General features: G+C 35.8%; 1 pseudogene; it reads right to left on the bottom strand.

Annotated features, from left to right (window-relative positions):
- Positions 1 to 6,505: 6,505 nt before the first annotated feature.
- LOC114048127 overlaps positions 6,506 to 26,986 on the bottom strand; it is a 47,171-nt pseudogene continuing 26,690 nt past the window's right edge.

Below are 26,986 nucleotides of genomic sequence, written 5' to 3'. Positions count from 1 at the left end.
TATCCTCATTTTACAGTTGAGGAAGTTGAGGTAAACAAGGGTTAAATGACTTACTCAAGATCACACAGATAGTAATTGACAAATGCCTTATTTAAATTCAGGTCTACACTCTTCCCAGAGGCAAAGTGTTTAAAGGAAGAATATAAACTAGGCTCAGGGAGGGATATGTTTATACTTTTGTTCTTGCAATATCTTCTCAGAAAATATTCTTTTTTAAAAGCCTAACATGCTAATTCCTTAATTCTTTTTCTTTGTTCCTTTTTTTTTTTTAACATTCTAGGCCCAGCACTCTAACCACTATGCACCTAGCTGCAAAAGGGGGAGTAAAAAATGATGAGGCTGGAAGAATAGGTTAGGGCCAGGTAGTGAAGAGCTTTAAAAACCAGAATGGTTTATATTTTATCCTAGAAGCAATAGGGAGCCGCTGGAATTTATAGAGTAGGGTATGATGTAGTCAGAACTGCAGTGAAGGAAAATTACTTTGGCAGCAGTAATGGATCGGAGTGTGGAGACAGGTGGGCAGAGACACCAATTAGGAGACCGTCACAATAATCTAGGCTGGAGTTGATGAAGGCCTGAACTAAGATAGTGGTAGTGAGCAAAGAGAGAAGGGGTCGTATATTAGAGGTATTGTATGGATTGGGATGGCAAAGCCTGGCAACTGATTATACATGTAAAGGAGAATGAGGACTCCAGGATAAGACCAAAATTAAAAATCTGAGAAACTGAAAGAATGGTGGCAGCTTCCACTGAAATTGGGAATTCTGAAGGAGGGAAAGATAATAAATTTTTTTTTCCCGGCAGACCAAGACTATTAGCACTCAGTAATGTACACTATTGCCAAGATAATGATTGTGAATTACACAATTCCGTTAATTTACAAGTGTTAGGACATGTGATAAAAATGTCAAGAATACCACATCAGAAGAGTGTAACTTATAACATCATGTTATGAAGATGATCTGCAAGCTATAGCATGTAAGCCATGCACATGATATGCATGGATAGATACACCACCTTCCACCAAACCTTTTTAAGTGTCATTTTCCTCATCTGTAAATTGACAAGGTTAGAGTAGGTGATCTTTCAGGTCCCTTCCCACTCTAAACCAGTGCATGAATACTCTCCTCAGTGAAATCACAGATCCCTGAGGCATTCACGCATTAGACAGTATAACATGATGTTCCTTTAATCTTGGCTTTGAAGGCAGTAAATTAATTGTTAAGATTCTCAGCTGCCTACTGACATGTGGGTTCTGCAATTTGCCTTAGTAGATTGTTAAATGATTTGCTCCGGTTGAATTTGTCACCAGTTGACCAACTGGTGATGAACCTCTCGAAATTTAGCAAGGCTCTTCCTTGATCTTTGAAAGACTGATATATGATTGGTCACTGACTACTTTTCATTTCCTTATGACCTGTGAGTGTGGGCTCTGCTAGCCTATCCTTTAAGGTCCTAGAATCACCTTCATGCAACAATGAGATGTTTGTCCATCAACAAGCATGTATTAAGTACCTACCACGTACCAGGCACTGTGTTAGGTGTGGTGGCTACGAAGAGAAACAAGAGAGGATCCCTGCCCTTAAAGAGCATTGCTCTGTCAGGGGAGACAATGTGTGGGCATGTAAGTAGATAGAAAATGTACAGAAAGCAAATACAAAGTAATATTGGGAGGGGACACAAGTAACTGGGGGATCAGGAAAGGCCTCGTGGTGTGTGAGCTGAGCTTTAAAGGAAGTTAGGGGTTCTAATAGGTAGAAATGAAGAGGGAATTTGGTAGGAATCTTTCTTTCCATTTCAGACATAGAAGTAAGGAAACAAACATTTGTTAAGAACCTACTATGTGCCAGGTACTGTGCTAAGCACTTTACAAATATCACATTTGATCCTTAATCCTATGAGGTAGGTGCTATCATTATCTCCATTTTACGATGAAGAAACTGAGGCAGACAGCAGTTAAATGATTTGTCCAGTGTCACAAAGCTGGAAAGTAAGACTGGATTTGAACCCGGGTACTTTATCTACACTGCCACCTCGATGCAATGGGAGGAGGCTGGTTATTGCTGGTGCAAAGGCACAGAGATGGGAGATAGAGGAACAGCAGGAAGGCCAACTTTGCTGACCTTATGATAGAGTTTGAGTGGAGAATCTTTATATAAGATATGAAATGCTAAAACACTAAGTATATTCTTGTATCTCTTTTGAAATCCTATTTGAATAATACTGTAGCTATACCAAACAAGTCTCACACAAATCGGCACTTTCAGTTGCTTATTTGAAATTTATGAAACCAGAGTATATTTGTTATTTTATCAGCTGAGTAGGTAGTTTATAAATAGCTTAGACTTTTACCAAATAGATTCTGTTCTAGGGGAAAGGAAGGAAAAGGGAATGAGCATTTATATGGCACCTACTAGATGCCGGCCATTGTGCTAAGCATTTACAAATGTTATCTCATTTGATTCTCACAGCAACACTGTGAGGTAGGACTACTATCATCCCCATTTTAGAGATGAGAAAGCTGAAGTAAAATGGCTTGCCTGGGTCACACAACTAATAAGTGACTGAGGTAGTGACTGACTCTAGGTCTCATGTCCTATGCACTGCATTACTACTGCCTCAACGGATAAAAATCCTTGACAAAGAAGAGCAACTTTACTAATTTGTTGTCCTGCTGAACTGTGCTGTAAGTAGAATTTTTTTAAACAGTTCAGTAATTAGTGTGATTTCCAGTCAGTTAGATTCTAGAAGAAGGTGAAACATTTTATAATACTAGTAAGAATAAACAATTTATTTTTTAAAATTCTATTTTGGAAAATGTTCTTTTTTTTATACTTTTTGGTAGCTTTAAGCATAAGAAAGTGATAGCAAGCATACCATTCAATCAATTGGTATTTGTTAAGCACCTACTATGTACCAGGTACTGTACTAAGAGCTGGGGTTACAAAGAAAACAAAAGATAGCCCCTGTCCTTGAGGAGTTCATAGTCTAAAAGATTGATCTAATTCCATGTTTTAATTTTAGATATCTTGAAATAGCCTTATAATTCTATAATACATGATAATATTTGTCAAAAGGTTCCTACATATCTTTGTTAGCTCTGAAGATGATTTTATTTCTACTCCCTATAATTGAACATGTTCTTCAAGACTAGGGGAAAGAAGATGTGGCAGAGAAGAGGAGTATTGCACAAGGTTGTTGTATTGTTCACTTCTCATTTAGAAAGTTTTAAGATATGCTTGTAAACATTTATGAATCTGGGAAACAGATCATGAGCCTGACACACAGGCATGATAGAGTAGGGATGGGGAGCTTCAATTAAGCAGACACCTGTTGGATCTCTCATTGGCCAAAGCAGAAAAGGCATTAATTACTTCTTTTAATTTTTTTCCTTTTGTTTTATTATGAATTTGACAAACATCAACAAACACCTACATTTCCACACACAAAGAAAGACAGGAAGGGAAAAAAAGGATTGTGTATTACATAGTGAATCTCCATTATGTGCATATTCTTTTCAAAGTATAGCTATACATTAAATTGAATACAGTGATTCTAATACCACTCTGTCAGTGTCCTCTTTTGGTCCTCATTCTCTTCTTCTTCTCCTTCTCCTTCTCCTTCTCCTTCTCCTTCTTCTTCTTCTTCTTCTTCTTCTTCTTCTTCTTCTTCTTCTTCTTCTTCTTCTTCTTCTTCTTCTTCTTCTTCTTCTTCTTCTTCTTCTGCTTCTTCTTTCTCTCTCTCTCTGTCTTTTTTTAAAAATTATGAACTTCACAAACATCAACAAATATGATCATTTCTATACACAAAGAACAAAAAAGAGAATCCTAGATCATAGATTTTAGAGCTAGAAGGGACTTTGGAGAATGTATATGAAACCTTAAATCTCTCATTTTAAAAGTATATAATAAATTTAACATAGTAATTCCAATATTGTCCTGATTGTCAGTGTCTTTTTTTTAACTTCTATTTTCTTTTGCATATTTTATAAATGTTTCATTGGTGCTCATTTCTTTTTTTTCTTTTTTTCTTTGATTTTACTATGACTATCCGACTTTCTTTGGACCCACCTCCTCATGCCCTCACTTGGGACAAATAAGTACAGTCAAGATAAACAGTTCCACATACTGACTATGACAAAAAATTTATGTCTCATTCTGTACCTGTAGTCTATCACCTTTCTGTCAAGAAGTGAGAAGTATTCCCTAATTAACAAATGGTCAAAGGATATGAACAGGCAGTTCTCAGATGAAGAAATTAAAGCCATTTATAGTCATATGGAAAAAAAAACTCTAAATCACTATTGATTAGAGAAATGCAAATCAAAGCAATTCTGAGGTACCACATCACACCTATCAGATTGGCCAACATGACAAAACAGGAAAATGATAAATGTTGGAGAAGATATGGGAAAATTGGAACACTAATGCATTGTTGGTGGAGTTGTGAAATGATCCAACCATTTTGGAGAGCAATTTGTAACTATGCCCAAAGGGCTATAAAAATGTGCATACTCTTTGACCCAGCAATAGTACTTCTAGGGCTGTATCCCAAAGAGATCATACAAATGGGAAAAGGACCCACATGTACAAAAATATTTATAGCAGCTCTTTTTGTGGTGGCAATTGGAAATCGAGGGGATGCCCATCAATTGGGGAATGGCTGAACAAGTTGTGGTATATGAATGTAATGGAATACTATTGTGCTATAAGAAATGATGAGCAGGCAGACTTCAGAAAAACCTGGAAAGACTTGTAGGGACTGCTGCTGAGTGAAGTGAACAGAACCAGGAGAACATCGTACACAGTAACAGTCATGTTGTGAGATGACTAATATTGATAGACTTAACCCTTCTCAGCAATGCAAGGATCTAAGACATCTCCAAAGGCCTCATGATGGAAAATGCTATCCACATCCAAAGAAGGAACAATGGAGTTTGAATGCAGATCGAAGTATACTATTTGCTATTTTTTTTCTTCCGTTGTGTTTTATTTCTTCTTTCTGGTGGTTCCTCCTATTGGTTCTAATTCTTACTTACAACATCACTAATGTGAAAATATGTTTAATAGGAATGTATATGTATAGCCTGTATCAGATTGCACGCTGTCTTGGGGAAAGAGGTAGGGAGGGAGGGGGAGAAAAATTTAAAACTCAAAAACTTATAGAAGTGATTGTTGATAAATCAAAATAAATTAATAAATTTAAAACAAGAAATGAGAAGTATAATTCACTGGTCTTCTGGAACTATAGTTGTTCATTGAATTGATAAACAAGACTTCTTAAATCTTTCAAAGTTGTTTCCTTTATAGTAGTCATTGTAGTAGTCATCATAGAAAATGTTTTCCTACTTATGCTTACTTCACTGTGCATCAGTTCATGTAAGTCCTTTCAGGTTTCTCTAAATTATCCTCTTTTGTTTTTCCTTGTAGTGCAATAATATTGTGTTACACACATATCCCAAAGTTTGTTCAGCTATTTCTCATTTAAGGACACCGTTTTTGTTTATAGGTCTTTGCTTCAATTAAAAAAAAAGTTCTATTATATTGAGGCAGGTAAGTGGTTCAGTTGCTAAGAGCCCTGGACTTGCAGTCAGGAAGATTTGAGTTTAATTATTGCTGCACCACACATACACATTTATAAGGTGAGTGACAAGTCATTTAAACTCTTTGTGCCTCAATTCCCTCAACTGAAAATAGGATAATGATAGCATCTACCTCATAGGATTGTTGTATGGATCAAATGAGATAATAATATACATATATATATATATAAGCACTATATGAATGTTTGCTATTATTGCAAATATTTTAATAGATATGGATCTTTGCCCTTTTTCTTTGATCCCTTTGTGATTATAAGCCTAGTAGTGGTATAGATGGGTTAAAGGGTATGAATGATTTAGTGACTTTTGGGGATCAGTTCCAAATCTATTGGGGAAGGACTCTTATTCTTATGTATTTGCATCAATTTCCTATTCATCTTGTATATTCTACCTTTATCGGAGAAGTTTGCTGCAAAGACTTTTCACGTAGTTAATTTTTTTCCATCTAATTTTAAATTTCCCTTATTTATACAAAACGTTTCCAATTTTATGTAATTAAAATTTTCTATTTATCTCATGAAATTATTTTCCTTGTTTATTCAAAAAAACCTTTTCCCTATCCATAATCCTTATAGTTCCTCTAATTTGTTTATATCTATGTTCTGTACCCATTTGGAGCTTACGTGGTCTTTTGTATAAGATTATGACCCAAATTTTATTTTTGTCAGTCTGCATTCCTGTTTTCTTACATGTTTTTGTCAAAAACTGAGTCCTTATCCCAGAAGTTGAGGTCCTTAAATTTATTAAACACTATGCTGTCATATCCATGTGCATCTGGATCTTCTGTACCTACTCTTTTTCATTGATAACTTTTCTATTTTTTAAAGCAGTGCCAAATATTTTTTAATGTTTTTACTATGATTTAAAACGTTCTCCAAAGAGAATAAAATCGTGCATAAAAAATCAGGTATCAGAAAGACTGAGAAGGCCATTTTCCCACTTAGTTCAAATTTTGTTTCTGACCATTGTGTGTCATACAGTTGTTGCCATTGCTGTGCTTGAAATTTCTGATGTGCACTGTGATTAACAACTACTTTTCTCTATGTTTGGTCAATTTTGCAGTATACTATCTTAGTTGTTATAGCATCAATAACAAATGCTTCAACATTACTAGTTTCCATCTGAAGTTCTTGCTGTATTGTGTCAAAAGAAATTTCTTTATTTTCCATTTCCATTTCCATAAAAGTCTTATTTTTGCCTGTAGTCTATTCATAAAATGAGCCAAAGCAATCAATGAAGTTTTTATTATTCTGGTAAAGTGACATATGATGCCAATTTAACACTCATGAATCTGATTAAAAGATCATGAACAAGCTCCTCTTCCAAGTTTTGGATGGTATTAAAGCAAGAAGATGGTTAAATCCTTTCCAGTCTTCTTAGACCTCATACCCCACCACATACTCTTTAATTCAATGGCACTGGACTTCTTGATGTTCCTTGAACAAGACACGCCAACACCTGACCCAGACATTTTCACTGGCTGTTCTGGAGGAATATTCTCCCTCCTCATCTCTACCTCCTGGCTTCTGAGGCTTCCTTAAAGTTTCATCTTCTATAGAAAACCTTTCCCAATCCTTCTTGATTCTAGTGTTTTCTCTCTGTTGGTTATCTTAAAATTATCTTGTATATAACTTGCTTGTGCATAGTTTTTTGCATGCTTTTCCCCCATTAGATCATGAACTTCTCAAGAGCAGGGACCATCTTTTATATTTCTTTGGATCTCTACCTCTTAGCACAGTCCCTGGCACATAAAAGGTGCTTAATCAATACTTATTAACTGATTGATTACTCTTAAGATACATCTGTGGGCATCAATGCAAGCCTAAGAAGCATTGTTTTCTGTGAGATTTCCTAAAAATCCAATATGACTTTTGAAGAAATGACCCTCTTCAGGTGCCTCACAGAATAGCCTTAAAGGAATATTTGTTTTTTCAGTGTTGAGGTTCAAGTTACAAATCTGTTTCTGAACTTGATCAGTTCAGTTGGAATGGGACCACAAGATGCTGCTACCTTGATAAGATTGCACATATTCTGTGTCATATAGTGGTATTCTTATCCATCCCATGCAAAAGATTGCTCAGTAATTTCAGCCTCAGGGACAAATGTTCACTTTCTTGAAATTTAGCCAGCTTTTCACAAAGGCTTTCAATCAAAGCTTCTTACTTGTCAGACTTCAGGATCAATATAGAGTATATACATTGTTCATTATATTCTTGAGACTTTTATCATTTTTTTAGTGAAACATCACTGATCTGGGCTAAATCTACACAAATCCAACTTCAGAGATCTCACTTGAGATTTCAGCTCTTTTAGATTTCAAGTAAGGTCAAAATTCTGCAGCTTGATTCTTTTCAGTGATGTCAATGAAGAGTAGGGTGCTCCTGGAGAAGGCGCCTGCTGCTAATGTGGCCAGCACTAGCTGCACTGTTGTTGTTTTTTGTCCTTTGTTCTCAAAGAGGACCATGACATCAGGAAAGTGATGCCATGACTTGCAAATGAATTATATTTAAGTGAGAGAGGGCTGTGCAAAGTCACCAGCTTCATTTCTCCTCCACAGCTGTCTGGATGCAGTGGCAAGATATAGATCAGGATGACTGGGGATGGCTCCCACTAGCTGCACTACACAGATTAGGAAAGAAGAATCAAATAGTTTTGATGATTACCCCTTTGTAGTATAGTTTGAGATCTGGCACTGGTAGGGTCTCTTTCTTTCCTAAATTTTAAATTATATCCCTTGAGATTCTTGAACTTTTGGAACTATAGATGACTTTTGTTACTATTTTTTTCTGGTTCTAAAAAGCAATTCATTGGATGTTTTATTGACATGATGCAAATAAGTAAACAAATTTATGAGGTTTGGTCACTTTTATTATATTGGCACTGCCCAACCACGAACAATTAATATTTCTCTAATTATTTATGTCTGTCTTTATTTTTGACAATAGCTATATTTATGTAATTCCTGCACATTTTGTTAACTGCACTCTCTAGTATTTTATACATTTTGTAGTTATTTTCAATGTAATTTCTTTTTTTATTTCTTCAGATTGGATTTTATTGGTAATATACAGAAAGGCTAGGGAGCTTATTTGATATTTTGCTACTTTGATGAAGTTATTGATTGTTTAAATTAATTTTGGGTTGAACCTCTAAGTAAACTACTTTATTACCTGCAAAAAGCTATTTTCCCCCACCCCTCTTTTTTGCCTATGCAAAAATCTAGCATGGCATAAGAGGTAGAGATCTGGCCTTGGATACATGAAGACCTGGGTTCAAGTCTCATTTCTGACACATACTGACTGTGTCCTGGGGCAAGTCACTGAACCTCTTGGCTCTCTAGGCAATGCTCTGAGCCTATAAATTGCACAGAAAAAGTGCTGATCAATCTTTTTAGAAGTTTTCTGAATAGGGAGTTCCATTTGCAAGTGAAATTACAGATTTAGTCCCTATGCCTACCCATGCTTATTCCCTCAATTAATTTTTTTTGTCTTATTGTTATAGCTAGCACTATTGGAACTACATTTGATAGTAGTGGTGACAGTAGAAACTCTTGCTTTTCCCCTGATCTTATTGAAAAAGTCTCTACTGTTTCTCCATTATGGAAAATGCTAGCTACCTGCTTTTAGGTAGATGCTATTTATTATATTAAAGAATGATTCATTTATTATTATGTATTTTAATTTTTGTTTTTTTTACTTAAAGTATTATATTTTTTCAAAAAACTTCTCCTGAATCTATTGATATAATCATGATATTTTTGTTGCCTTTGTTACTAATATAGCCTATCATAGCTTTCCTAATAGTGAATCAAATCTGAATATGTGTGTGTGTGTGCGTGTGTGTGTGTGTGTGTATGGGTATATGCATATATATGTATGTAGATATATGTATTTATATCTATAGCTAGCGAGCAGCTCCTCCAAGGATTTTTTGGGCTACATCACAATTTTTTTTGTATATTGTTTTATTTTCATCATTTTCCTAGATAAAATTAATTATTATTTCAATAATTTGTCCTCTGAGCCACCAACACTTTAGAATTGAATTATGTAGTCTCCATTTAATTTTAAATTCTTACTTAAAATGTCCTTTATTGAGTATAATTGGTTGCATTGTGGAAAATGATGTTTTTAATATTTTTACTTTTCTGTACTTGTTTATGAGTTATTTTAAATCTTAGAACATGATCAATTTTTGCAAAGATGCCTTACATAGATGTGAAATGTAAGTATTACTTTCTATTCCCATCCTGTGATCTTTAGACATATAGCATAGCTAAATTTCTAAAATTCTATTCAGATTTTTACATCATTCTTGTTAATCTTTTTTTTTTTTTAAAGATTTGTCTAGTTCTGAAAGGGGCACACTGTGGTACCCAACTATTACAATTTTGTTGTTTATTTCTCATTACAGTTTTGTTAACTTCTCCTTTAAGTACTTAGTTGTTATGCCATTTCATACACACATTAAGTACTTATATTTTTTCATTATCTATAATGCCTTTAAGCATAATGTAGCTACTTTATTTATTTCTTTTAACCATGTCATTTTTGTTATACCACTTGATACTTACATAAATTATTGTTATTATATCATTATCTATAATTCTTTTAATCATGATATAGTTAACTTATCTCTTTTTAAAAAAAGGTGCCTTCTCTGAGAATATGATTGCTACTCTTTCTTTTAAAATTCACTTGGAGCATCACAATTCTGCTCTGGCCCCTCATTTAAATCCTATGTGAAGCTTTATGTTTCAAGTGAGTTTCTTATAAACAATATATTGTTGAATTCTTCTGTCTAATCCACTCTTTTACCCTTCCCCATTTCATGGATGAATTCATTCCATTCACATTCATGGTTATGGCTATTAAGTGTGGGCTTTCCTCTAGCATATTTTCTTGTACTTTCCTCTCTCTGTTCTCAATTCTTCTTTATGTATGGAAGAATGAGGCAAAGGAAAAAGGAGGAATATGATCCTTTCATAACTGAATATTTAATTTCTGTAACTGAAGTAATCTGTTTCTGCTCTTCTACATCTCTTTTTTTTTATCAAGGGTAGATCCTAATCCTTAATTCTCATATTTTCTTTTTCTTTTCTGATACCTCCTTTATGATATGCCTCCTGAAGCTGATGTTTGTTTTGCTCATGACTATTCCCTCCTTCTTAAACCTAAGCCCTTCTTCCTTTTCTCTATTTATTTCCTCTTTGAGTTTAATGCATTTATGTACCTAATTATATGTATATATGTTCAACCCTCCTTTGTGAATTTCAGATAAGAGTGAAGATAACGAGATGTCTACTATCTCCACTCCTCATCCTTATTTGTATACTCTTCTTATTCAACCTGATTATACAAAATAGTATAATTCTTCCTCATTTCCCCCCTAGTGTATTCCTTTTCCTCCCAGTGTTTTACGTTAATCAATTAATCAACAAATATTTATTAAGTGCCTACTACCTGCCAGGTGCTGAGCTAGGCATTGGAATACAAGCATAAAGAATACAACAATCTTTCCTGGCAAATAATTTACATTTGAATGGAGTACAAGAAGGACATATAAAATATATATAACATAAATATAAACTTAATAAATATAAATATATGCAATGTAGTTTAAAAAAACAGCATAGCTTCAGAAAGCACTTAGAGAAGGTCAGGAAAGACTTTATGAAGAAGATGGTGCTTGAGTACTCTATGATGTGGAGGTAAGGCAGGAGTACCTTCCAGGTATAGAGTTAGCCTGGGCAAAGGTGCAGAGACTCAGTCCTTTTGTTTGCAACTTAACTCTCTGAGTGACCTTTAAAGACAGTGAGATTCTGAAGTGAAAACTAATTTTTTTCTTCCTATTAGAATATAAACATTTCATTATTATGCATTGTATTCTATGGGCTCAAACGTAAATACCTTTCTAGGTTTTTCTTGACATCTTGACATTTCAAAGTTTTTACTCAGGTCTGGACTTTCCATTAGGAATTCTTGGAAGTATTTTCTTAAGAGTACATTTTTTTCCTTTTAGGATTATGCTAAATTTTCCAGGTTAAATGATTCCTCGTTGTAAGACTTTATTTTTGCCTTTTTTAGTATTATATTTTAAGATTTACTCTCCTTTATAATTGTATTGTGTGATCAAAATGGGGGCTCCTTTGAGGTTGAAATTGTTCTTTTTGGCTGTTTGCAATATTTTTCTTTGAACTAGAAATTCTGTCATTTCTGCATGTTTTTAGATTGTTTTCTTTCAGGAGGTAATCAGCAGATTCTTTTTAATTTCATTTTGCCTTCTGGTTCAATTATATCTAGGTGAGGTTTTTTATGATTTATTGAAATATGTTATCCAGATTTTTTTTGCTTGGTCACGGTCTTCATGGAATTTAATGATTTTTAGATTCTCTCTCCTCAAACTGTTTTCCAAGTTAGTTGTTTTTTATAGTAGATATTTTAATTTTTTCCTAATTTTTTATCTTTGATTTTGTTTTAATGGTTTTTGTTTCTTACATTCACTGAATTATTATTTCTCTATTCTGTTTTTCAAGCTGACCATTACTCAGGTAAGGTTTTCTACCTTCCATTCTGTGATAAATGATTAATTGAACCCCTATTTTATTCCAATCAGTATTAATGAATTTGATATGATTCCACAGAGAAAATAATTCTAAGTTCTGTATATTAGGGGCCAGAGCTATGAACTACAGATCGTTGACTTCACTTGCTTAATCATAGGAAGCTATCTTGAGGACCTCCACCCTTGTTTTTCTTTGCTATGGTGACTAAGCCCAGCGTGGCAGAGGTGACCCAATGACATGGAAAGTTTCCCAGATATTTTTGTTGCCCCTCCATCCCTCATTATCCCTCTATTGCCCAACATAGGGAGATGGCTAAGCATTTGGCCAATGTGACCCCATTTGCCAGCCTGTGGCTGTCTTTCTATTGGTTTATTGGTCTATATAGATGTTTTGACATCTATTTATCAGCCCAGCCTATGGATCTGCTCATTGGCTTAGTAGGACCTCCTGAAAAAGTAAGAAAGGTCTATCAAGGTCTGCTCATTGGCTCATTTGTCAACCAATGGGATTCTGTGTTTTGTGTAGACCCTCCTGGAGGATCAGGGTCAAGATATATCAACCAATAAGACTCTATTTTACTGTGCTTCTTCTGTATCATCTGGGTATCAAGCACTATAAAACTAAGGCCCTAGAGGAAGGGGGCATCTCAGATCACGAGGAAAATCTGAATCCCATTCATTGCAGGGGTCTGGGTCCTTTAATAAATGGTTAATGTCTTGAAGCTCTGCCTCTGTGGTTTTTCTTGCAGATTGGACAGTTTTGGACCCACAGTTCTAAGTAATTTATTCTCCTATTTTTTTTTCTTCTTCTAGCACTCTCATTTCAATCTTAATTTCATTTTTAAAAAATCTCTTGCTTAATTTCTTCTAGCCATTCTTATAGTCCTCATGGCCAAAGAAAAGGTTAATGGAGGAGATAACCAGTATAAATAAAGAAATGAGGGCACCTATCCCCTGATGAATTCAAGTCACATGGACTAGATGAACTACATCCTTGGATACTGAGATAATGGAAACATAAGATTACTAAGACACTGTCAGTTATATTTGAAAGAACATGGAGATTGGGAAAAGAACTGCACAATTAACAAAGGACAAATTGCTGATTTTCAAAGCTATAGAGTATAATTTCGATTTCTAGTAAAGTTCTATTTTGTATTATCAAAGAAATGTTTAGTGAATATCTAGAAAAAGAAGCAGGCATCATATAGAGATAGCTTAACTTTAAGCAAGAACAGGCCATACCAAATTAACTTTATTTATTTTTCTGGAAAGACGACAGGTTTTTCGGTCAGAGGACTGGGTTTCAAATCATAGTTTGGCTAATTATTGACTATGTGGCACTAGATAAGTCACTTTACCTCTCTGGTATCCAGTTTCTTCATCTATGGAATGAAAGAGTTGGACTAAATTATTTCCATAGTCCTTTCTAATTCTAAGTAGCAGTGTTTAATGAATAAATGCTCTATCTATCTATCTATCTATCTATCTATCTGTCTGTCTTTCTATCTAACATCTATGATCCTCAGAACTGGGAATGTTTAGCCTTTAGAAGAGAAGTCAAAGGATCATTGATTTAGAACTAGAAGGGACCTTTGCGTCTATCTGGTCCAATCCTTTCATTTTATATATGAGCATCCTGAGAGAGGTTCAATGAGTTGCTCAGGGGTCATATGGCTATATGAGGGAGAATTTGAATTCAGGTCTCCCTAACTCTAAGCCAAAGTGTTCTGTTCATTGTACCACCAAGCTGCTGTGATAGCTGTCTTTACACAATTGAAGGGCTGTCATGTGGAAAAGGGATCAGGCTTGTTTTATCTAACCCCAAAGGGCAGACCTAGGAATAAGGAGCAGAAGTTGAAAAGGCAAATTTAAGCTGAATATCAGAAGACATTTCTTATCAACTGGAGCTATCCAAAAGTGGATTGTAGTCACTGCCTGCCTCACTGGAGGTCTTCAAGTAGACACTGGATGACCATTGGTTTAGCATATTGCAGTGGGCTGGATTAGATTGCTTTGAAGGTCCCTTCCAACTCTGAAATTCTGCCATCCCTCTGAAAACTTTAAAGATGTAACTCAAACAATATTTTTGGTAACTACAGAGGCAAATTAAGACTTTATAAAATATTTTAGTACTAAATATTTTGGATTTTTTAAGGTGAGATAATATATGTAAAGTGCTTTGTAACTGTAAGGCACTACGTACTTGTATTGCTAATTACAATAAATGTATATTACAGTGTTATGAGAATAAGTTTCTGAGTTAATAATAATTAAATGATACTTTAAAGGAACACTTATAGTAAAAATATTTTGACATGGAGTAAGAACTTGAAAAATACTTTAAAAATGGCTTAATTATTTTACAACCTACTTATTTTTCAGAGGAGGAAATTGAGGACCAAGGAGGAAATTGAGGACCAAGTCGATACCTGGCATAAAAGCCAGGACAAAACACCACTTTTTCCTGACCATCCAGTATAGTTCTACTTCTCCATACTGGACTATACTTTTCTAGTAAGACATAAAAATTTGCAACCTCTTTTTAAAAATTATCATAAGCACAACTTGTCAGATAATAATAGAGAACCACTAGAAAGTAAAATTATCAGGAAACCTACATCTGAGTAAAACCTAGTTAATTTATTTATCTAATTAATTTCTCAAAAGTAGAAGGGTCATTGAGATAATCTCCCTCCTAATTCCTACCCATCCCCCAAACTTCCACCAAGATGAGTTTCTTTTTTAAAGCTCTTCTCTAATATGAGAACAAAGGGTCACTTAACAAGGAAATTAAGAACAAGTAGAAGGAAATAGTTTTACACACAGCATGTGGTCAGTTTGAGGAATTTATTGGTGCAGAGGGTCAAATAGTCAAACAGTCAAATACTGTAGTTGGATTTTAAGAAGGGTCTGTTCGCAGTAACTAGCTTTTAGTTGACCAGTATAGGATAACTAGTGACCCTAGAAGTCAAGCAAGATGTCCCACAGTCATCAATGATTAGAAAGAATAGATTGTAAACCCCTGGGATGGAGAAGGAAGGTTAACTTGAGAATTACCAAGAGCAGATTATCTGCTTAATCTGAAACATCTGATCTGGTGTGTCGTCAAAAATAAATCTACAATGAAAGTTACTCAGACGCCTTTAAAACATCCTAGCTGTAAGTGAAAATCAGTGAGATAACACACACACATTCATATACAGATATATACATATACATACATATATACATATACCTACACATAGCATGACTAATGAGGGGGATGACAAGGAATCTGACACGTACAATGTTTTCTCTAGTCACAAAAATATTCTGCTGCTTGGCTTACTTTTTCCTGGCTTTAGTAAATTTTTATTACTTTACCGTCTTTAAAGTGCCAAAAAAATACCATAATGATCCAATGGTAGGAATAAAAATTACTTACTTTGGAAACTATTACTTTTAAATCGTTTGAATACTTTGAGATGAATGGCTAGGCAAGCAGATTCAAGAATCTGCCCTTCTCTCTTCATTTTTCACATTGCTGATGACTAGAAGTTATCCAAAGATTCTTTTATTCCTAGGGTGTTTCCTGTTCAACTTGGTTCTTCATAGGATCAGACTCATTTAAAATAAATCAGTGCTTACCCAAAGCTTTTAGGATCTTTCTTACCTTTCTACTTGCCCCAAACTGAGTCCACCTGAATGGGTAGATACTATGACTATGTAATTATGGGAAAAGTGAAAAATAAGAAAAATTGCTTTAGGACAGTTTCCAACTATCTCCCAACTACAGAGGCATAGGAATAAGAGAAGAGTTCCTATAGTTTAGCAACACACCCAATTTCCTGCACTGTTCTGGATAGTAAACCTGCATCTTGTTTCTTACTTTCTCTGAAATCTTAGAAGGTTATTTATGGCTGGAGACATCATATGTGGAATGCATACATCCTCTGAAATGGCAAGGAAGGCCTTTCTCATTGGATGAGATCAACGCATTTTGTGAGCTAAACCTTTATGAAAGGGATATTTGAGGGGACCATTAATGACACAATTAAATCACAGTTTAGCCAATTTAAAACAGTTGAGGAACTAGGAATAAAGTGAAATAGTGTGACACTTGAAAGTTGAGAAAGGTTTTACATCAAAGCCTTGCATTTCAAGTGTGTAGGCATAAATATTGGAATGCACAAAATTATAATACTTCAAAAACTTTGAAAGATTCTGCTTTTTATAGATTTATAATTCTCCTGGTTCCTGTGAAAGATATCACACTGGACTTTAGTTTCATTGAATTACATCAGCTTGTCTATTTCGCAGCTTATCTTCTCCAAGTCGAGGCATTTTCTTAGAACTGGCCTCAGGATTTTCATCTTTCATTCTTTTCTAAACCTTCCTTGATCACCACATCCCATCTCAAGTTATTGAGTCCCCTGAGCTTTTGGGTCCCTGAACAGCTTTATTCTTTGGGTTCAGAGAAATGCTATACCTGATCTCTACCTACCTGTCCCCCATCTTGGTCTCCAGTTCTAATACCTACTTCTCTCTTTCCCCATCTAATCCTGCCACTTTACACTACATATCACAACAATATAATTTCTAGGGTTTATTGACAAGGGGGGAAAACAATCTATACATTAAAAAATAATTTAAGTGAGACTCCCTTGCTTTGGGAGTCTCAGATTTCCAGAATGCAGAACATCGGTTTGTGAAAACTCCATAGTGTGTGTGTGTGTGTGTGTGTGTGTGTGTGTGTGTGTGTGTGTGTGTGTGTGTGTGTGTGTGTGTGTGTGTGAAGGGGCCTCTGATTGGTTGGCAGAGATTCTGCGGGAAAAAAAAGAAAAAGAAGTTGAAGGAGAGAGGAAGTGTGAACTTTTGGATGATGAGTGGCAGATCTCCCTGGAACTTCAGAGTATGTGAGGAAAGCCAGTCCATGCAAGGTCTTTTGATTCCTAGAACCTGCTAAGAACAAACTTCCCCAGTGATATTGTTCTCTTCATGATTGAACTAAGATTTTATATTGATTTCAAGTTGAAGAGCCTACTCTTGTGTATTGTTATCTAATTTAATCTGCATAACTTTCATTCTCAGAATATGTGGCCCTGATTCTGGAATTCTCCCATTTGGACACCTACATAGAGCCTAGCTGTTGGTTTTATAATTCTAGACTCACTATCAACTAATCAAGAATCCCCAGAGTGCTATCAGCCAATCAGGAACGCTTCTATTGGCTTGTCAGGGTTGTGGATGTTTCACTCATAGTCTTACGTAATCATTTGCTTTCTAACTTTTCTGGTATCCAATAAGAAACAAGCAAGCAATTAAAAATTAGGTGGAAAGAGAAGAAAAAAGAAATTGAAGGTATTACAATAGGCAAAGAAGAAACAAAGCTATCACTCTTTGCAGATGACATGATGTTATACTTAGAGAAACCTAGAGAATCAAGTGAAAAACTACTTGAAATAATAAACAACTTTAGCAAAGTTGCAGGCTATAAAATAAACCCACATAAATTATCGGCATTTCTATATATTACCAACAAAGCCCAACAGTAAGAGATAGAAAGAGAAATTCCATTTAAACTTACTGTAGACATTACAAAATATTTAGGAGTCTACCTCCCAAAACAAACCCAGGAACTCTATGAACAAAATTACAAAACACTTTTCATGCAAATAAAGTCAGATCTAAATAATTGGAAAAACATCAGTTGCTCATGGGTAGGCTGAGCTAATACAATAAAAATGACAATTCTACCTAAGCTAATTTACTTATTCAGTGCCATACCAATCAAACTACCAAAAAATTATTTTATAGAGTTAGAAAAAATAATAACAAGATTCACTTGGAAGAACAAACGGTCCAAAATATCAAGGGAACTAACGAAAAGAAATGCAGGAGAAGGTGGCCTAGCCATCCCAGATCTTAAATTGTATTATAAAGCAACAATCATCAAAACTGCTTGGTACTGGCTAAGAAATAGAGTGGTAGGTCAACGGAATAGGTTAAATATGCAAGACACAGTAGTCAATGACTATAGTAATCTATTATTTGATAAACCCAAAACCCCAGCTTCTGGGATAAGAACCCACTCTTTGAAAAAAACTGCTGGGAAAACTGGAAAAGAGTATGGCAGAAACCAGGCATAGATCAAAATCTCACACCATATGCCAAAATAAAAATTAGGTGGATATAATATAATCATCCCTCAAAATCAAAATAATTCAATCCAACAATAGATCAGCACCAAAATTCACATGACTCAACACCTTTTTTTACAGGCTCCTATTTCTATTTTTTCTGCACATAAAGATAATGATAGTAACATATTCATATAGCACTTCAAAGTGGTATAGCTTTAATCTTTCATCAGACTAAAATTTACAAGTAGAAAATGACCCAGTAACAACTTTATATGAGTGTAAATGAAGTTTTCTACAAATGCAATACAAGTATTTGGAAAGTAATTTTTAAAATGATAGAGCATGAGAGCTTAATCATTTTGTCCTGAGAAACATTATAAATTATGTGACTGATGACCTATCTTTACTGCCTTGAATACAGTGAAACAATATCAGTTTAGGAGATGAGGCAGTTTGGTAAGAAGTGGTAGTAAAAATGGCCATTTTTGTTTACCCTTACATCCAATTTTCTTTCACCTTTTTTCTTGAGCTAGCCATGATTCGTTTCATTTGAATAGTTTAAAGAAGCTACTACGACTCAGTGCCTTAGACCAGGTTGGAATCCTACATACGGCTTTTTTGTTTATCTGCTTGCTTATAAACCTCCGGCATTGACTATGGAAATAATTTATGGGACATGCCCCTATTTCCTCTTTCTTATTTTTGTTGAACCCTTTAACTAAGAGTGTCCAAATACTTTATACATACATTCACATGATGTGACTGAAATAAATACAAGTCCTCTTTTTTCTGGTGTTACTCAGGTTCTGAGAAATGAAATAAATTATTATCCAGGATCAAAGGATTATCCAGTTAAGTAGGACAGAGAATTGTACCTCATGTCACCAAATCTAAATGTTTCATTCCTTTTTCTAGGATATATTGTTTTTAACTGTGAATTATTTCAAAAAATGCTAGTAAAAAATTTATATTGATCATTATTAACATATTGAAAAAAATTGCACCTTGACAAATGCACAGTGAATCTTGTAGGATGTTAAATTAGAAGTTCATTGAGTCCAACTCATTACATTTACAAATGAAGAAACTAAGAGTGAGGTTAAATTACTTGTCCAAAAAGTCACATAAGTACTTTGAGATTTGAACTTCTGTCTTCTGATTATCAAATGCCCTGTTCTTACTATACTACTCTACACTACAGTACACTACTTTACGCTATACTATATTATACCACATCATGCCATATCAAGCTGTGCCATGCCATGTCACGCCATGCCATATCATATGACACCGGTGACTCATTTGAAGTAGATACAGAAAAGAGACATACCTAGAGTCAGAAGACTTGGATCCAAACTGTGGTTCCAGAACCTAGAATTGAAACTAAAAATATTTTTACATGGGGTAAGAATAGTTGGAAATGGGGATGGGAACTGACATGCTTAAAGTCACATCGTTAGCAAGTGGTAGGACTGAAATTTGAACAGAAGTCCTCTGGTGACAAACTCAGTGCTCTTTTTATTTGGCCTTCTTTTACAGATGCAAAAGTTGAGGTTCAGAGAAGGAAATTGACTTGCATGTGAGCCCAAATGATATCTGCCTTTAGGAATTTGAAGGGCTATTGTGTGCAAAAATGATTATACTTGTTATGTTTGGCACCAGAGGGCAGAACAAGGAACAAATAGAAGTTGCAGAAATATACATTTAAGCTTGATCTAAGGAAAAAAAAACTTCTTTATGATTTGAAGACCTCACAGGAGTGTTATAAAAAAAACAAACCACTGTAAATCCAGTAGAATGTAAGCTTTTTGAAGGCAGGTGCTATTTGGTTTTTGTCTTTGTATCTCTGGAGACTAGCATGATATATTGTACATAGTAGATAATTAATGTATGCTTGTTGAGTTGATTGAAACTGTGAAGTGCTATATAAATTCAACTCAATTCAATTAAAAATATTCATTGTGCCTACAATGTGGCATGTACTGTGCTAGATGCTGCAGATGCAAAGACAAAAATGACAGTCCCTTCTCTCAAGAAGCTTCCATTCTACTGGAGAAAAACTACACGTACGCATATAAGCAGAAGTGTGCTGGAGCCAGCTTGTACAGGAATCCATTGTTAAGTTTTCAAGGTGAGCATTTAGACCTCAGACATCAGTAAATGCTACAAAGTCAGGGCTTGATTTATTGTCTTGTTGGCTGTCTAGATTTAAGAAAGGGATGGAGAAAATGTTATTAACAGAGATTAAAGTTAGAAGTATGTCATGTATACATTCTCCACCCTCCCCCCAACCCTGGAAAACCAGTGGTTAAACATTTGCTAGCATACCCTAGGTGATAAGTCAATAAAATTATATATAAAATAAGTGCAAAATGATTTTTGTTGGTGGTGGGGAGAATCAGGAAAAGTCTTTTATGGAAGGTGGTACTTGAGATGATCATTGAGGAGTTTCAAGGAGCTAGGGATTCTAAGAGGCAAAGGTTAAGAGTCAGTTTAGGCTCAGTAGCAGGAAATGAAATGTCATAGGGGCAGCTAGGTGGCACAGTGGACAGAGTACTGGCCCTGGAGTCAGGAGGACTTGAGTTCCAATACAGCCTCAGATACTTAACACTTACTACCTATGTGACTTTGGGCAAGTCACTTAACCCCATTGCCTAACCAAAAAAAAAAAAAAAAAGAAATAAAATATCATAGACAGGGACTGGAAAGTAGGTCAGCTTGACTGTGATTTAGAATGCATGAGGGAGAGTAATAGGAAATTAGTCTAGAAATATAGGTTGGAGCCAGATTATGAAGGGCCTTAAATTGGAGTTTCCACTTTATTAAGCAGTGGAATGACATGGTCAGACCTCTGCTCTAAGAATATCAATATGGTAGCTCTCTCTGTGGAGGATAGTTTGGGGAGGAGAGACACTGGAGGCAGGGAGACCAATTAGGAAGCTATTGCAATAGTTCATATGAATGTGATGAGGGCCTGGAGTGGAGGTTGTTTGGAAAGAAGAGAAAGGATATGAGTGAGCTTAAGGATTTAAAATCAGTAAGACTGGTTAACTGATCAGATGGAGGGCAGGGTGAGGAAGGATGAAAAGTAAAGGATGACTACTAGGTTGTGAACCTGGTTGACTGGTAGAAGGGCGGAATCCTCAACAGAAACAGAGATATTAGAAAGAGGGTTGGGTTTAAGGGGAAAGATAGTAAATACTGTCTTTGGAAATGTTGAGTTTGAGATGCCCATGGGACTCTGGGGAAATATGAAACACATACTTCATGATGTGGGTTTACAGGACAGGTAAGAGATGAATGGTGCTTAGGTAGATTTGGGAATCATCTGCATAGAGATGAAAATTGAACCTATGGAAAGGATCACCAAGAAAGAATGTAGAGAGAGAAAAGGACCCAGATGTAGCCCAGAGTTAAGATCTTTTTTAGGCCTTTCTAGTATCTTTCCTTCCTTCATAGATTTTGCTTGATCCCTCAGAATGGTGTTGTCTCCAGCATAAACCTCTCTGTGTTCTTGGCCTAATCCAACTGCTTTTCCCATCTTGATAACCAGAGTAAGAAAAGTCTTTAGTTGCACAATTCATACCGAGTAGTCCACATAGTAAAAAAAGGGAATTCCTGAATAGACTCATATTGAGGTTCAGTAAGTTTGTGAATTCAGTATTTGAGAGGTTCTTCTTGCTAAATCATCAGGGTTTTCCTGTGAAACCTTTGAGATAACAGAAGGAAATGAACACTACAGGTATGATAGCATCTGACCCTGCCTCCCAACAAGGAAAAAGGATCAGACCTCCCTATTACCTTCTGCTGTCCTCTTTTGCAACAGAGCAAAACCTGTCACCTCTACTGGCTTGACTAGTTAAAAATATGGCTAGGAGGAAAATCCCACATATTTACCCTTTGGAAAACAAATGAAAATGTTTTACCCATGTCAGAGAAGAGGCTAAATTAAATAGCATCTGTGAAATGCTTTGAGCTTCTTAGTAAGAGTACAATCACACAGTAATAACCTAAACTTCAAGTATATAATGGACATTATTCAGAATAAACATAACTATAACCAATAGTGAATACTTTTTGCTCCTTCAGTGACATGATCTTTTAGTAAAAACTAGTTAATTGCTACGTAATGAGTAGGGCTAAAATTTAAGGGACTTTTCACCCCCCACAGGACTTGTTTCAATTTCTTAAAGAAACAAATTTGTTAAGACAGCACAATATAATTTAGGTCTTATTATTCTTTTTTTATTCATTTATTTTTATTATTACTATTATTATTATTACTGATGGAGCTATGAGCAATTCCAACTGTGGCCTCGCCGAGGCATAGTTGAAAAATGACCAAGTAGTTCTTGGCTATGTTCCATCTTAATTAATAAAAAAGAAAGAATTTTCCTATCTTTTCAGGGCACTCCTTCCTCATCAGTGTCCCCACCCTCTCCTTAGTTGGACTGATTTTAAAGATGGCAACACAACACTTGAAGAGGGAATGTAAATGGCTCCTATGTGTAACTACAGTGGTTTTGACTGTAAGTAGGAGGGGCTGCCTGGGTATCATTTATTTCTGTCAAGAGTTCTGGAATAAATTTTGCCTGTCAGCTTCTGTATGTGCTAATGTTTTATTGAGCTTTATGACTAATCAGGGTGTGGTGTTAAAACACATTTGGAAATTGGCAGAAGTCACCCATGGGTCTTGGGATCATCTCCATTCATTGGAATTGCCAAGAACTCAGGGAAATGAGGCTCATGTGACATTGAAATCAGGTGCAGCAAAATGGAAGAGAACCAAAAGAAGTTACCTAAAGAAAAAAGTTGAAAATGCCTATTTCTTCTCAATGACAGAATATAATAGAGCCATTCCAGTACAGCATCCTTTCCTTATTGGAATAAATGATAGTATTTGTCTTGAAGGTTTGATATGGAATGATAGGCATGGTAGAAAAAGGATCCCCTTAAACTAGGCATTTCCCACAAAACTTAGGGCTCATTCTGTCAAAGAGCCAGTATTTGGTGCCAGGCCCCACTGGAGTCTTCTGACTTGATCCTCAGCAGAAACACATATGCCTTAGACTAGATGAACACCCATTCACTCACATTTTTTTGTGTGTTACAAAACTAGTCTTTATAAATTGACTTTCCTGGAAGGGTGGTGACATTCTTTGGCATATTAATACTGGTTTCAAGTTGTTTTTGAGGGGCGTTTTCATTATGTTGGCTCCTTTACTACAATTGGATAATAATGATCAGTCATTTCAAGAAGCCAATTAGTTATCAATTGGTAGCCTTTGCTCATCTTCAATACTAGGAAGAAGAAAGGAAAGAATGAGGAAAGGAAGAAAAAAAAGGAAGGAAAGAAGAAAACAAGGATTTATTAAGCACCTATTATATGCCAGGCATTGTGCAAGCACTTTACATTTATATTACATCTCATCTGATCCTGCAATAACCCTGTCAGGTTGGTGCTATTATCACCCCCATTTTGTAGATGCTGTTATTATCTCCATTTTACGGGGTACCTTGAGGCAGAGTGCGGTTAAGTGTCTTGCTCAGGGTCACACAGCTAGTAAGTGTCTGAGACCAGATTTGAACGGAGGTCTTCTTGACTCCAGGCCCAGTACTCTCTCTATCCACTGAACTACCTAGCCGCATTGCTGGAGAGTCAGGAAAGCCCTAGGTTCAAATCCTTCTTCTTACCCCTACAAGCTATGACCATGGCCCAGTCACTCAACCTTTCTAAGCCTCAGGTTCCTCCTTTGCAAAATGAAAGTAAAGGGCTACATAAATGTCGGTTATTATTTTCATGATTATTTCCATTACCCTGGCTGGTTACTTCTTTATCTCTTTTTCCTAGTCCTGTTCTTTTATCCTTTCTCCTGCTCTCTATTTGGAATGTATTCTTCATTCCCATTCTTCCTCTCTTAACTCTGCCTTCCTTTCCTCCCTGCTTCTATACTGAGTCCTAGGCACAGAGAGATGAAGTTTTTTCTTTTATGCCTTAATACAATCACTTTTCAAGTCCAGGACTAATGCTAGACAGATTCCTGCCTGGGAAAGAAGCTAAAAGGGAAGGAAGGGAGTGGGGAAAATGGGGGAAAAAATAGGGCAAAAATTAGGGGTGGGGGAAAATAAGAAATGAAAGGTAGATGGTAAGCAGAGAAGAGACATAGGAAGAAGAAATAAGGGAGAGGAAAATGTGAAAAAAAAAGAGTAATGAGTAAAGGAGGCAATGGAGAATAAAGGGGAAAAGCAAAAAGGGTGCATTCACTCTTTGAACAACATTTGTAAGCTACTTTTTAAAAAAATGTTTTATTTTCCCCAATTACATGTAAAAACAATTTTTAACATTCTTTTTTTTGTTTTGAGTTCCAAATTCTATCCCTCTCTCTTTCCCTTCCCTCTCCCCCCCACCCCAAGACAGTAAGCAATCTGATAGAGATTATCCATGTGCAATCATGTAAAACATTTCCACATTAGTCATGTAATTGACTTTTTAACTTGGTGCAATGGAAAGATTTGGGTTCAATCTGCTTCTAGTACTTACTAGCTCTGGCACAAATCACTTAACCTCCCCACAGTAAAAGGAATGTAGTAATACCTACCTAACAAAGCTGCTTTGAGAAATAATAATAATAATAACAATAATAAACTGACACATATAGATATAGCACTTTAAGATTTGCAAAACCCTTTATGTATGTCATCAAACGGAATGATTTATATATAGTGCTTTTCACACCTTAGAGTGCTATATAAATGCCAGCTATTCATACATTTTACTTCATTTTTAATAAAGTGAATTATGATGAATGAAAGTGTTAACAGTTGCTCCTCAGACAAGACTCTCCATCTCTTGACTCTGGGCATTTTCATTGGCTGTTTTCCATACCTGCAACTCTCTCCCTTCTCATCAACACGTCCTGATTTCCCCGTCTTCCTTTGAGCCTCTGCTAAAATCCCACCTTCAACAGGATGCCTTTCCTGATCCCTCTTCATTCTCGTGCCTTACCTGTCTTGATTATGACTAAATTTTCCTGTATATAGCTTGTTTGTACAGAGTTGTTCATATATTGTGAGAGTAGGGATGGCCTTTTGCCTTTCTTTATATCTCTAGCATTTATCAAGGTCTGTGGGCCAAAGTAGGCACTTAATAAATGCTTACTGAGCAACTAATATCATATTATAGCTCAGACTGTAGTGATTAGTAGAGATTCCCAGATCTATCTCAATAATAATTATTGGCATAATAATTACTGAATGAGATTAAAAATAAAATTGGGAAATATTTAACTAAATAAATAAAAATACAATGAAATAATTGATCATAAAATAAGAATTAATATGTGGTTTTCTAAATCAATATGTAACCCACAAGGATCTGTACAATTTACTGTCCCCCATTTCTGTTTGAGTATGACACCACTGCCCTACACCGTAGCATATCCTTAAAAAGGGCTTTGGTTAGAAAGGAAACACCAAAGGTTTATGTAATCTGTTACACTGATAAGGCAGCAGCCAGTCTCCCCTATAAAATCATCACCATTACCAAAAATGCCAGAAGTCAAAACTTGCTCATTGATGCTCTGTATGGGAGAAGATGAAGCATTTTCCCCCGGCCTAATCCTACTTACTCTCATGCAATGCTCTCCACATGGTAAGTCAGATACTCATGAGAGAATTGCGGTGAATCTTGCAGACCTAGACACTCCACAGAGCTAGAGTACAACACCCTCTTCTCTCCTTTTGATGAGAATAGTACCCCTGAACCGCACAACTGCTTCCTTGTTCAGGCTGGCTACTAACAGCCTCCAGCAACACAGCACAATCATTTGGGGCAGAAAAGCAGAATGGACACAATGAAAGCCAGTAGTGTGCATTGTTATTTGTAAGGCAAATGTGAACAGGACCTTAAAAGTCTTAAAGGAAGTCAGAGAAAGGAAGTTTGCAGGCAGGGAGCCTTGGATATTTTTGGCACAAATTTTCTCAGTACCTGCAACTGTATTTGTGTCTGTTGTTAATGTTTACTGCAACAAGGGAAAGAATAGCAACTAAATTGGGATTGTGATGAATTTTTCAGCTGTTTAGAGCTCTTACAGAGAAATAACATTTAGGTCTCTTTGTTGTTGTTTTTGTTGTTTCCTTTCAGAACACTTGCTGATTTTAGGATAAGGAGGTGATAAACAGCTCCAGGAGATGGAGTCAGCTGGCTCTTCCTTGAGGAGCCCAGGCCAGATAATGAGCTTTGAAATATTTGGGTGTTCAGACCACTGTTTAAATTACTCAGTCCCTTGCCAGCTGTTCCCCCCTTTTTTCTGTTTTCTGCCTACTTGGCAAGTTTTTCCATATGTTTTTCCTGCAATATTCTGTGAGGAGTGGATTTTGGTTGTGTTTTAAGATGTATGTAAAATAGGGGTCTTACATTCCTTAAGATACCAAGATAACCTTCAATACAAATTACTTTTCCGAAACAGATCTCTCAACAGAATATGCCCCTGTGATGGAGTCTGACCTATGCTCAACACCCTGTCTGTTCTTCCTGTCTTTATGAAGTTATTTACCCCCAGAAAGTAGGTGACTTCTGGAGTTAATAAGTTAATAAGTGCATTACACAGTAGGGTTAGAAGGACCAAGAGAAAGAGGGAGAGAGGGACAGAGAGAGAGAGAGAGAGAGAGAGAGAGAGAGAGAGAGAGAGAGAGA

Source organism: Vombatus ursinus, unplaced genomic scaffold (assembly GCF_900497805.2).
Source record: "Vombatus ursinus unplaced genomic scaffold, bare-nosed wombat genome assembly UNPS02014791.1, whole genome shotgun sequence".
In the NCBI taxonomy this organism is placed as follows: Eukaryota; Metazoa; Chordata; class Mammalia; order Diprotodontia; family Vombatidae; genus Vombatus; species Vombatus ursinus.
Note: the sequence above shows the minus strand (reverse complement) of the source record. Positions and strands in the feature narration are given on the sequence as shown.